Raw genomic sequence first — 13,666 nt, 5'->3', positions numbered from 1 at the left:
TCCACAGAAAATAGTTGGTCTGATCATCCTTTCATACATTCTAATCTCGGGTTCTATACGTACGCACTAAGTTCTCCCTCAGTCTTCTTCCTGCATTCTGTTGGTTTTCTTACTTCACTTGTTTTGACACTCACCTCTTCTCTCACCTCACTATCATCAATAATATTTACGCTCAAATAACTATAAGAATTTACTGCTTCCTTTCATTACTCTTCCTAGTCCTCATTTACCCTTATAACCTTATTATTTTCCCCCAATTACTCCCAACTTTCTCACTTTGCAAGCACTTTTAAACTCTTTCCCTAATCTGCCATTTCTCTTCACTATCCCCAATCAGTACTGTATCACCTGGGAACATCAGTCATTCTACATTCCATTCACAGCCCACATTCATATCCCATAACTTTGCACTTATCATCTACAGTCTTTTCTCTGGCTTATCCCACCCGGACTGGTACACTAAACTAGTTGCTCTCCTATCTGGAAACTGTAACATGCTGTATACACACACACACACACACACACACACACACACACACATATATATATATATATATATATATATATATATATATATATGTGTGTGTGTGTGTGTTGTATATATATATATATATATATATGTATGATATATATATATATATATATATATGTGTGTGTGTGTGTGTGTGTATGTGTTAGTGTGCGTTTTTGTGTCAAAATACAGTTATGAGATGGAGGCTGTTTCTTTTGTGTGCTTCCCCTAGCACCGTTTCTATGTTGCAATTTTCAGTGTAGGTGAAATTTTCATTTACTTTCATGTTTTGGAAGTTTAGTTAAATAAATTAATTTTAACGTAATTTTGGTGCATTTAAATTGGTGTAAAAGAATGTAAATCATGGTTTTATTAAATGTTTTACATAATTTGCTTGTTCAAGATATTTCCAGCCTACCCGAATTGAACCAGATTACATATTGTCTACTCTTTGCTAGAGTGTTTGTGTGTATGCCAGAATTTTCGAGATCTGGAGGCAATCATAGTAGCAACTTGTTGTTGGTGTATTCCTAAAGAAGACCAGCCAAGGCAAGACCATACAACATAAGAGCAAGGCAGGCCAAGTCTCAACTAATCAGTGCTTCCAGTCACCGCAAACATTTCAGTTTGCTTCGAGAAAGGAGCCGTTCAAAGGACAATCCCTAAGCACCACTACAAAAAAGTACAGTCAGCCAGAAGTATGTATAATCTTATATATACTTCAAGTTTTAATCACACTAGGTGCAAAGGCATTGACTATTGCTCTTCGAGGACCCTTCCTCACACGTAGTGAAATAAAACTGCTGACCTACTAGGAAATTTTAAGTGGCAGTGCTCCTGTGTGATGTCAAGTATATTTCAGCATGGCAGTAACAGATACAGCAAAGCTTCTCGAGCTAACAAAGAAGGTGTGTACCGTGTGTTTGGAAAGCTAAGAATTGAGGGATTTTGTTCGTAAGCAGCAAGCCCTAGTCCGTGCAGAGGGCAAAAGAAAAAGGGAAAGAAGCTGAAAGACAGAAAACACTGGAAGACAGAGAGCTTATGAAGGGAGAATGGAAGCAGAAGCAAATGCAGAGACACTACGGAGTGTTAAAACTCAAGATGGAAATTGGTAGAGGAACTCCAGAGTGACAGGCAAGCAGCACTAGCTCCCCTGTAATCACTGCAAAACCCAAGTTACCCAGTTCGATGAGAAGCATAACGACATGGACACTTTTCATCAAACGATCTGAGAGCATTGTGGAGAGCTTATGATTGGGCTATTGTCTCAGTCCATTGCTAACAGGTAACGGTCTGCAAGATTTTTCTAGTGTACCTTGTAATGAAGTCTTGAACTATAATAGCCTTAAGAGTACTGTTGAAGAGATATGAGATGACTGAAGAAGGATGTAGGAAGAAATTCCATGAGTCTAAACCAGAGCAAGGCCGTGCTGCTTAGATAGACAGTGAAATATCTTAATTATCTACCATTTCATGTGGTGAAAGTGTAGAATTGTAATTTCCCTACAGTTCTAGCTAATGGACCATGAATCATAATTTCTCTGATGCCTTAAATGCTGTAGATTTGCAAACTTCCTTCCCTTACGTATCAGATTTCCCTCTTTTTTCTCAAAATAAATTTTATGCTTACCAAATAAGATTCCGGCACTCCTTGTTTGTACTTATTTTATCATTTAAGAATCATAAAAAAAATCTCTGATGGATGATTCCTATACACTCACGCGCCGCACCCAAACTATAAATGTAATAGGATACTTTCATTCTCCGCAGACACCGAACTTTATTACCAACAATTGGGGAATGATAGTCACTCTGGCCTTGTTTTCCATGGAGAACATGAGTGTTCGTCGCGTATTTACCGATGAAAATATGAACGCTTGCAGCGTCTTTTAAGTTCATTGTTGTTTCAAGGGGTTCATTACCTCTTGGACACTGTTTTGGAATTACAGGCTGCTTTTAGCGTATGAACCACAGATTCGCGCTTTTTAGATTGCTTTTTATCCTTTCTTACATAACAGTTGTGTAATATTTTAATGCATTAAAGCTTCAAAAGCTCTTATTAAAGTTTCAGGATGTCTTCACACTCCTCCTAAACGCCATGTCATGCAAATTAGTAAGAGGCTAAATGTTGGTAGTTGAAACAAGACGAGCCTTTAATAGTTTTAAGCTCAGTTTTATATGGTACATTCGTTGGTTGTTATACTAAACATATAACACTGATGGAAGCATAAAACATTAACCTTGCATTTCTAAAGAACCGAAAAATACTTCGATCTGTTTACAGTCGTCACCAAACCACAAATCACGTACGTATGTAGGCGTGATTAATGGAAATGGACGGGTACGCCTTATAGTAAGTCATGTGTCATCCGCCACGGCTTACTTTCTTCAACACACCCGCACAAACGTACAAGACCAACATCAAGAACTTCGGTAAGGTTACAGTTGGATGCATCCTTGTATTAAGGCGTGACTTACGGTGCATCCTTGTATTCAGGCGTGACTTACGGTGCTCTAAATCAGTTCACCTTGATATGAAGTGCCCTGTAACCACAGCCTACCCTGGATCTTGATGGTAGTAGAAAATAACCAAGAGCCTCATTGGCCCATATGGTGAAGGGCTCTATGTCAGTGTCGTTCTTTTACCTTCGAACTGATTCGTATAGATACATCAAAAACAGAAACTCTACACACGGATATACTTACATATCCCCACACATGGACACTTGTTCTGCTACCTCTCTCACTGCTGGTTTACTTATTCACCCCAGTGACTGAATTTTTTTCTTTTTTGAAGCACAAGGCAATTTTTCATAGTTCTACAAGGATGAGAAATATCATTTCGTGCGCGTACACATAGGACCCCGCAAAAAAAATAGTTTTCGTTCTTTTAAAGACTCAGTTCTAGAAATCCCCATCTCTTTAGTTTTCGATATGTATTTTCTTTCTTTTTTTTCATTTGAGAGAAGCTTATCACATGCACAGAGATGGCTGGCTTTTATCTCCCAAACATTAAGATTGGTATGCCTTGATTCCTAAATACTTCACTCTTTTACTCTAGTCCAGTGGTTCCCAACCTTTTTTTCAGGTGACCCCAATTATGTTTTTCAAGATAGGACTGCGACCCCAATAATTTAGTTGCATATCTATGTGTTATTAAAACTATATATTACTAGTTGTCGGCTATAAAAGTAAGGAACGACAACTATTATGAGTATGTGTAAGAGAGATACTGTAAGGTTGTGAAAGACAAAAGTAACATAATTGAATTTTATTAGAACTACAGCATTGTGAATTTTAAAGCCTGATATTAATCAAAACAACCACTTCTAAAGTAATATTCTGTCACATTCCTCAAAAAATAAACTAAAAGGAGTACCTGTTTTCTGTGAAATGATAAATGAATTTCAATGGGAGCCTTGGGCCTGGATCATGTTGCTAAGTTTCTCTATTCGTGGTTCAGTCTTGGAAAGTGCTACCCTCAAATCATGTTCTGGTTGCAGTCGATTTCTATATCTTGTTTTGATGGCAGTCAGAGCTGCAAATCCCGCTTCACACAAATAGGTTGTAGCGAAAGGCAACAACATTTTCTAAGCCTTTTCCAAGGACTGGTTTCTCTTTCTTCACAGCAGTCCAGAACACACCTAGTGTTTGTCGTTCGAAATTAAAACGAAGAGTTTCATCATGTTGCACCTCGATGAGCTCCTCTTGCAGATTTTGGATAGAAGACTCTTCTTCTGAAAGGTCCTCGGCTTGGACATCGAAGGGTCTGCACAACCATTTGTACTTCTCATGCAACTCTCCATCCGGAATATACTTGTCAAACTCCTCAATCAATGGTGGACAAGGACGGTAATGCTGTTCGCGTACCAAACGCGTATGGCACAGTTCAGGGTTGCCAGCATTACAATTCAGTGTCCTATATTTATATATAAATGGAAATATACACAAATAGAAAAGTAAAGATCCACAATTGCGTTTGTATATTTTTCTTTACTAATCTTTACTAAGAGATCAACCAAATGGCTTAGATTTTTTTATTATAATACGTTGTCTGGCTGTAGCCTCCAGTAGCTATAGACAAGTTTGATACAGCATTGGCAGTCAGGACTACTACATTTGAATAATTATATAATACACAAGCAAAAATTCGCAACTATCCCTCAACTAATATGTGATTGTATATCCTAGAATTAAAAATTGACTGTTTTAAGTTCGAGGACTTGGCGACCCCAGGAAAAACGCTTGGCGACCCCATTTGGGGTCGCGACCCCAGGGTTGGGAACCACTGCTCTAGTCGGTCACTCGTGCGTCAGCTTGCCTGACACCTTCTGTAAATACAGTATCGTACACCACAATTCCGTCACTATTATTTGTAGATTCAGCACGTGCTGAAAATTTTTCGATTCTGAATGTGTTCTGCTTAAGAACCAATCATAGTGGTTTTATGTTACAAAAAAAAAAGTTATAAAAAGATGCAACATAGTAGCTATGAGTAATCTATCAAAAAATAGTTTTTTTTAGTTATGGGTAATAACATCAGCAATACAATAATAATTCTTTTTTTGTTCCTTCCCTTTTTGCCAAACTTTTTATCCGTTCTCTTCTGCTCAGGAGGTTTTTACATGTTTTTATTTAACTTGACTTCTGCATCTTTCTGTCTGTCTGTCTGTTTGGGACAAAACTTGTAACTCAATTCTCGACCTGTTCCCTTCATTCGATGGACTTGAGATTTTAAATGATTGCTCAGTTCCGGTGACAATAGAACCTTAAATGATCAATAGGTCAGGAGTGAACTCTAATGCATCTTTCTGTTTGGGTCAAAACTTGTAACTCAATTCTCGACCTGCTCCCTTCATCCGACGGACTTGAAATTGTAAATGGTTACTCAATTCTGGTGACAATAGAACTGTAAATGATCGGTAGGTCAGGAGTGAACTCTAATGCGTCTTTCTGTCTGTCTGTCTGTCTGTTTGGGTCAAATTGTAACTCAATTCTCAACCTGTTCCATTCGTCTGATGGACTTGAAATTTTAAATGGTTACTCAATTCCGGTGACAATAGAACCTTAAATGATCAGTAGGTCAGGAATGAACTTTAATGGCCCCACAGTGACCTCTCCCAGTATATCAGGATTTTTATGAAACTTCGGATTTTTCACAACTTTGGCTTGGTAGAAAGGTTAATAACTCTACGGATTTTTATACCTTTTTTGACTCGGTAGGATAAGTTAATAACTTTGCGGATCTTTCAAACTTTCTTTCGCTCGACAGAATATCAATTTCGTCAGCTACAATCATAAATCGGTTACAGTTTCTATCAAAACTAAAAAGTATAAAATAAAAAAAACTGTTTAAAACGCGCCTTTATTAAAATGGACTAAAAAGTGAAAAAATAAATTATTTGAGACGCACCAGAATTTTCTTACAATTAATGATGTCTACAAAAATAAAAGCATGGTCGCCAAAGATGGAAGGGAATGCTACAAGAAATAAAAAAAAAAAAACTATACTCTTCCCAAAGTTTGGCGCCCATGCTTTTATTTTTGTAGATATGATTAATTGTAAGAAAATCCTGATGTCTCGAAAGATTTATTTTTCACTTTTTAGTTCATTATAATAAAAGCGTGTTTTACAAAATTTATATATATATATATTTTTTAGGAAGTCGTGAGCGTCCTTTTCCTCTTCCAGACCGGCTTGACTCGGTGGCCAAGGTCGACCTCCCTCAACTTGATGTTCCCCGTAGGAGGGTAGTCACCTCATGCGGTGCAATGTAAGCATTACTTAATTAAGGGTCTTTGCAGCGTTCCATCGGCCCCTAGCTGCAACTGCTTTCATTCCTTTTACTGTACCTCTGCTCATATTCTCTTTCTTCGATTTTGCTGTCCACCCTCTCCTAACAATTGATTCATAGTGCAACTGCGCGGTTTTCATCTTGTTACACTTTCAAACTTTTACTGCCAATTTCCGTTTCATCGCTGAATGGACTTAGTTGCCCCAGTGCTTGGCATGTATGCCTAAAATCTATATAAATCAAATCAACTTGAGGTTAAGGTATATCAGTAAGCATCACGTATTCATGAAAAAAAGGAACGTTAAATGGCGAGTTCCGCAGTGAAGTGAGGCAAACAAATTTACTCCGACTGATGGTCAAAAAGTTGGCGCTACTCTACCGATCATAAATAGACTGCCAAGAGGTCAGCAACCCTTCAGGATGCAAGAAAGTCGTTGTTATTATTATTATTATTATTATTATTATTATTATTATTATTATTATTAAGAACCCTTACAAGATCTCCGTATCAAGAGTGTATTTACCGACGTGTGACTGTCAGTCACGGACAGAGAGCGTCTCCTTTTAATTGTTAGAGAGATAAGAGAAACGAGTATTTAGTACCATGAATAATTGACATAAAACCATAAAACACGATATAACCAGTCTTGCTATTCAACAAAACATTAAACTAACTACATGCTAGGTAACTTGACTCATGTCAAACATTTTTCGAATTTCCATAAAGAGACCGTTTTACACAATAAATATGCAACATTGACAAATATGAAGCGATAGAAATGAATATTTGAAAAATAATTATCATAAACATATTAGATTAAAAATTCACTTTGGACAATGTGTTTTTTTCTGTTAATGGTTTCATTATGAAACAACACATCCTATTCAGTGAAAGAAGTTATGGAAAATTTCATGTCAACTTTATGCATCCGCTACTTTGAGAACGTTTGCAACACTTACGTTGAAAAGTATAACTCGGAGATGCTCTTTTTCAGTTGTATTTGAGGAACGTTATTCGAGAACGAAGCCCATCTGACACACTTGATTCACTGTATTCCAACGCAGTAACTATCAGACTGACCTCGTTCAGTTGAATCAGGGTTGTGAATGCTCTTGTTGAAAATCTATCTTTCGCTCATTTCCTTCCTGGGAATGTCGCCGAATCTCACAGAGGAAACTCATTGACTGGCTAAAATCACTCGTAGTTTGATAGTTGCAAAAGTCTTTTTCTCGTGCAAAGTATCAGAATAGGATTGGCATTGTACAGCTATGGTGAAATGTGGCAGACGTGCATTGTTTACTCTTGTTGCTCGGAAACCCTCGGACATGCGAAGTCTCTCTCTCTCTCTCTCTCTCTCTCTCTCTCTCTCTCTCTCTCTCTCTCTCTCTCTCTCTCTCTCTCTCTCCAGCACTAATAGTAGTAGATAGGCTATCGATTCTCTGTTTACTGTTATATATTTGGGAGTCGTGCGTGTGATGTATTGCAACGGGAATACATTACTGCAACAACAGCTAACTTAAAATCCAGAAACACACACCAGTTCGAATTTCACATGTCAGTGTTTGTATATGTCTGTGACTATATATGTATATATACTGTATATATATATATATATATATATATATATATATATATATATATATATATATATATATATATATATATATATATATATGTATATATAGACATTTATATATGTATATATATTTATTTATATTTATATGTTTGTATACACACTCATATATCGCATATATATGTGCACACACATATATAAATATATGTGTGTGCCAATGATGGTACCCATCCTCATCTGGACCGCCTGAAGTGAACAGACCGAGATCCAAATATGGCTCTTATAATTGCTATTATATATATACAGTATATATATATGTATATATATATAATATATATATATATATATATATATATATATATATATATATATATATATATATATATATATATATATATATATATAAGCTATAACTACTAATTTTCGTCCCAGAATGTAATTAAAACTACTCAAATTTTGTCACTTCACTTTTATATGAAGTCTAATGTAAAATGCAAAACGATACTGTAAGAGTCTCAAATTAATAAATGAACTCATCAAATTGCTGTAGTTTATGGTTTTCTAGTCAACATTAACAAAAGAAATAAGCAAGACATACAGAAAAATCAAAGCAAAATTCACTATCAATCAGTTTACACGGAATCAGTTTAATCCTGAGAAAAAAATTATGCCCTCGAAGCGTTAATCATCTTATTCTTGCACGCAGAGAAATAGACAGAAAAGGAAACCGCAATGGGGTTTACAGGTTACACGCACCACCAAGAAGTGGCTTTCAATTAGTTAAGCGACACACAATAGCTATCGCCGATAGCCGTAGCCTAAGTACTGGGAAATAATTAACACAATACCCCAAGTAATCCGTTCCATCTAATCGTGGATAGTCCACCAAAAAGTACATGATTTAACCAACTTCAATTTGGCTATAGCACAACAAAATTTTCATATCCTTGGTTTGAGGTGCCACCCATGAAAACTCTCGCCTACGGGCTACGAGCGAAAAGAATTGAATCTGGTGTTCCTGTTGACTGTTTACTTGGCGCCCAAGGTTGTATAGAATATCTGTGATTACACCATCAAACAAATCGCACTCCTATTGTTTATTTCTATATTTAATTTCGATATATATATATATATATATATATATATATATATATATATATATATATATATATATATATATATATATATATATATATATATATATTTGTAAAATTTGCTCCTAACACTCATAGAGGAAATTACCTAACTAGAAAAACCAACTTTTGTATCCAAGTACACTATTTCTTGGACACAATCAAAATCTTTTTCTTATTCTATATTAAGAGGCTTTGGAAACCCAATTTAAGTTTTTACAACATTTAAACATTGTTGCTTCATCTGTTTCAACAAATACTGCAAGTGCACTCAGTATCACTCGAATAACACTGGACTTCATGCACCTAGACTGCTCTTCCTTCATGGCATTGCCACTGTAAATGCACAGGGCACCACTTTGGAGCAAGGACAGTGGCGCCTCTTGGCGGACGTGGGCAATGGTTAGCAATAACATGGAGTGGCGATCTCCCTGCTGAGCGTGTGACCTCGGGCGGCCATATTGAAAGTCCCAGTCCAGCTCATAGTAGAGAGAAGCACTACTGCAGCTTTGCTTTTTTTCCCCGTTTAATAATTAGAGTATGTTATTTTTATAGGTAAATTAACCATCAATGTAAAATATATTTCGAAATATTTCCATTCTGAGGTTTATGCCCCACGTCACACATTGGCGATTCAAGACAGCGACTGTCGTAATTTGCTCATTACGACGCAGTAACGCTCGAGGTATGACCAAATCGGCATGATTTGTAACCGTGTCGCCGAGTTTGACGACGTCTGCCAAGTGATGGCAGATGAGCAAGGCTGCACAGCACCTTCACAGTCGAGTCAGGACGACTGTCAAAGTCGCCATGTCATGCCACATGACACAACTGTGTTGCAATGTCACCACAACTAATGAGACGGTGTCGGCATTTGATTACATCAGACGTAACTAGCAATGTCATAATGACTGATGAGACGGCGTTAGCATTTGATTACACCAGACGTAACTAGCAATGTCAACATACACCATCCAGTTTGACGTACACCATGTACTTGGCAACCCACAGTGTGGCCAGTGGGGATGCGCAGTAGTGTATTTTGGCTCCTCCTTTGGTAGGGCTGAGCAGTAGGGTATTCTGGCTCCCTTTTTTTCCTTTTGTTATTGTTCACACAATAATAAAAAGAAAAAAGTTCTTCTTGTAACTGTTCTTTAATAATACTACTGTAAATTTTTTTTGTACATTTTTAAGGTTATTACAAAAAGGCATTTTTGTGACACATGATGCTGCCGTGTGTCTGTCAGCATGGGACATAACATAAATCGTCATGAAGAGTCATACCTTCATGGGCGTTGCCGTCCTGTAAAAACCGTTAAATGTGGGCATGGCTTGAATCACCAGCGACTGGCACATATGACTACGCACGTTCGTAATCTCATCTCAGCGTGCGCACTGCTGTCATAAATGTTCATTATGTATGACGTCGTGGTGTCGTAATCAGCTGATTTTTCTTTTTTCTTTGAAGCCCAAGGCCCGTGACTGATGCTGATTGGTCGCCAACTGCATTGTAATGAGCAAATTACGATGGTCGTGGTCTTGAATCGCCAATGTGTGACGCCGGCATAATGTTCTAAGTACAACCAAATCGGCATCAATCAGCATGATATAATTGCTCCTGGCCTATTACAATAAATTCTATCTTACTTGCTTTCCAATACCTGTAAATTTCAAAACTACTCTACTGTTGACCTCTTCCTTCTAGTTTTTACTATCCATTTCTCTCCATTTTTTCTTTATTGCCTCTTTTCATCCTCCTGAGTGCACTTTCGTCTGTTCCCATCTCTTCCATATAATTCCTACATACTTTTATCCATTTATTGTTCCATTCCTTTTTCATTTCCCGTAACACACCCTGTTTTCTTATTTTTCGCAGCCTTTCTATCTGTTTCACTGAAGTTCATCACTCCTGTACTATATAGTATTGATGGTGAGGCTATTCCTTTCCAATAAGGTTTTCCCGCTTACTAATTTACTGCAGCTTTTTGCTGTAAGTGAATATGCCATGTTTGCTAACTTGTACACTTTTTCCATTGTTTTCCTCTTTTGTGTCTTGAACACATTTCATTTGTATCTATGATCATCCCTAGGTATCTTACACTTTCAGTTATTTGTCTCCATCCCCTGAATCATGCTTAATAATATATATTGTTGGGTTACTCTTATCTTTATTCATGTCCAGACCCTATCGCCTACATACTGTACATCTCTTCTCTTTATTTCCTCTTCTTTTGCTGTCTTTTTATATCTTTTTTATTATCAACTTGTCATCCGCAAAAAATATCTCTAAATCCATCTCCCTTTTCTTCCATTTCTTTTATATGTTATCATCTTTAACAAGTTGTGGATGACCTTACAGACCTTACAGTTCGTTCGGGTTGCCCCAGGTCCCTCGGTGTGAGGCACCTCGGACGTCTACCAGAGAATTGCTAATGCATCTCCCAGTATATTTTGCATCTTCCAGTCTTGGATGATCTGGGGTGCAGCTGAGATATTTATCGAGCTTATTCTTAAACACATCTACGCTCACTCCTGATATGTTCCTCAGATGAGCTGGTAACGCATAGAATAGATGCTGCATTATCAATGCTGGTGCGTAGTGGATTAATGTCCTGTGTGCTTTCCTTAGTTTTCCTGGTATAGTTTTGGGCACTGTTAATCTACCTCTGCTTGCTCTTTCTGACATTTTTAGCTCCATGGTGTTTTTGGTAATTCCTTCTATCTGTTTTAATGCCTGTATTATCATGTAGCGTTCTCTTCTCCTTTCGAGACTATATAATTTTAAGAATTGTAGTCTTTCCCAGTAGTCAAGGTCCTTAACTTCTTCTATCCTAGCTGTAAAGGACCTTTGTACACTCTCTATTTGTGCAATATCCTTTTGGTAGTGTGGGTATCATATTGTAAAGTCACCACATTGGCGCCGGCGTAGTGTTTCGGCGGCGCCATTAATTAAGTCTCCGCTGAGCATGTTTTCTTTGGTGACTTCCCATTTTCTTCAAACTCAATTAGTCACGCCTAAAACGTGCCAGGTCACGCATTTTAACCATTTTTACTTTATGCGTATTTATACAAATGTCACACATTGTGTATCACATGTTTCTTCATTCACAGGCATCAAGACTGTATCCATATTGTAGTTCTGTATGTTTTTGTATTGTAATTTATACTCGTTCACTGCATATTATTGTTTATTGTTTCGACCTCAGGTCACAGTCAATTCCATTGTCTCTCGCAGGCCGGGGTCAGTTGGCCGCTATATAAACTGCCTGGATCTGTAATAAAGTAGCAGTAACTTTTACCTGCTCGTTTCTTTGACACCTTACAATATCATATTGCAATATTCAAGTAGATTACGTACATACGTTTTATAAAGCATAATCATGTGTTCGGCTTTTCTTGTTTTGAAGGTGCTGGAACAACATTCCCATCTTTGCTTTGCATTTTGCCAATAGTATTGCTATTTGATCATTGCATAGCATATTCCTATTCAACATTACACCAAGGTCTTTAACTGCTTCCGTATTTGTGATTGTTTCGTTATTAGGTCCCCTATATGCATATAGCATTCCTTCTTTATCACCATAATTTATTGATTCAAATTTATCAGAGTTAAATACCATCCTATTTACCTCTGCCCATTCATATATTTTGTTTAGGTCTCTTTGTAGCGAGTTCCTATCTTCATCTCAAGTAATTTCTCTACTTATTCATCGGCGAAACTTCTCACTACTGAGTCCTTAACATTACTGTCTATGTCTGCAATCATAATAACAAACGGCAATGCAGCTAACACCGTACTTTGTGGCACACCGGATATTACCTTAGCTTCATCCGATTTCTCATCGTTTACAATCACTATCTGTTTTCTGTTTTGCAAAAATTCTTTTATCTATCTTCCTACTTTGTCCATAATATTATATTTTCTAATCTTTTTCACTACGCTAATATATTATGGTCTACCTTGTCAAAAGCTTTTGCAAAGTCTAGGTAAGCCACATCTGTATCTTTTTCGTTTATCATATTTTTATATATGTTTTCATGGTGGACTAACAGTTGGGTTTGTGTACTTTTTCTGGGTACAAAACCACACATCCTTGTCTAATTCCACTTGTCACTGTTCATTCTTCCAAGTCTTAACTCATTAAGTCTATTCTTGGCTTATTGTCATCATATATTTCAGCTGCTGCTTCAGTTACAGCTGGGTATTCTATGGTCTTTCATTTTATCTGTTTGCTCCTCTCTTTGACCGAGTTGTCAGACTTCCTAAAATCTTTTGATACCACCAACATACAGCCTTTGCTTCCTTCTATAGCTTTTTTTCTACACAGTACTGTAGTATGGAGAGGTTACCTTTCTCTCTTCCTCCTGTTGAGACCATAGAGCATCAGTCACTGGAGTGGCGATCTCCCTGCCGAGCATGTGACCTCGGGGAGCCATATTGAAAGGTCTCGGTCCAGCTCATAGTACTATACTTTATTATTATTATTATTATTATTATTATATTATTATTATTATTATTATTATTATTATTATTATTATTATTATTATTATTATTATTATTATTATTATTACTTGACCCAATTTCACAGAGAAAATTACCTTACAAAAACAGGTTGGCCTAAGCACTCCAACCATTGTGATCAAGGCCTAAGC

The 13,666-nt window shown here is 37.0% G+C and overlaps 1 protein-coding gene across 2 annotated transcripts in view; it reads right to left on the bottom strand.

Moving 5' to 3' along the window:
- The window catches only part of LOC136848745 (uncharacterized), a 110,301-nt gene that overhangs the window by 90,720 nt on the left and 5,915 nt on the right, over nucleotides 1-13,666 (bottom strand). The window contains exon 1 of one of the 2 annotated variants that reach the window (XM_067121312.1): nucleotides 7,267-7,372. The exons of the other annotated variant lie outside the window; for it this stretch is intronic. The gene's annotated coding sequence lies outside the window, so the exon portion shown is untranslated. Of the gene's footprint in view, nucleotides 1-7,266; nucleotides 7,373-13,666 lie in introns of those variants that run through there. 2 annotated transcript variants of the gene reach the window in all.

The sequence above is a fragment of the Macrobrachium rosenbergii genome, chromosome 2, assembly GCF_040412425.1.
Source record: "Macrobrachium rosenbergii isolate ZJJX-2024 chromosome 2, ASM4041242v1, whole genome shotgun sequence".
NCBI lineage: Eukaryota > Metazoa > Arthropoda > Malacostraca > Decapoda > Palaemonidae > Macrobrachium > Macrobrachium rosenbergii.
Note: the sequence above shows the minus strand (reverse complement) of the source record. Positions and strands in the feature narration are given on the sequence as shown.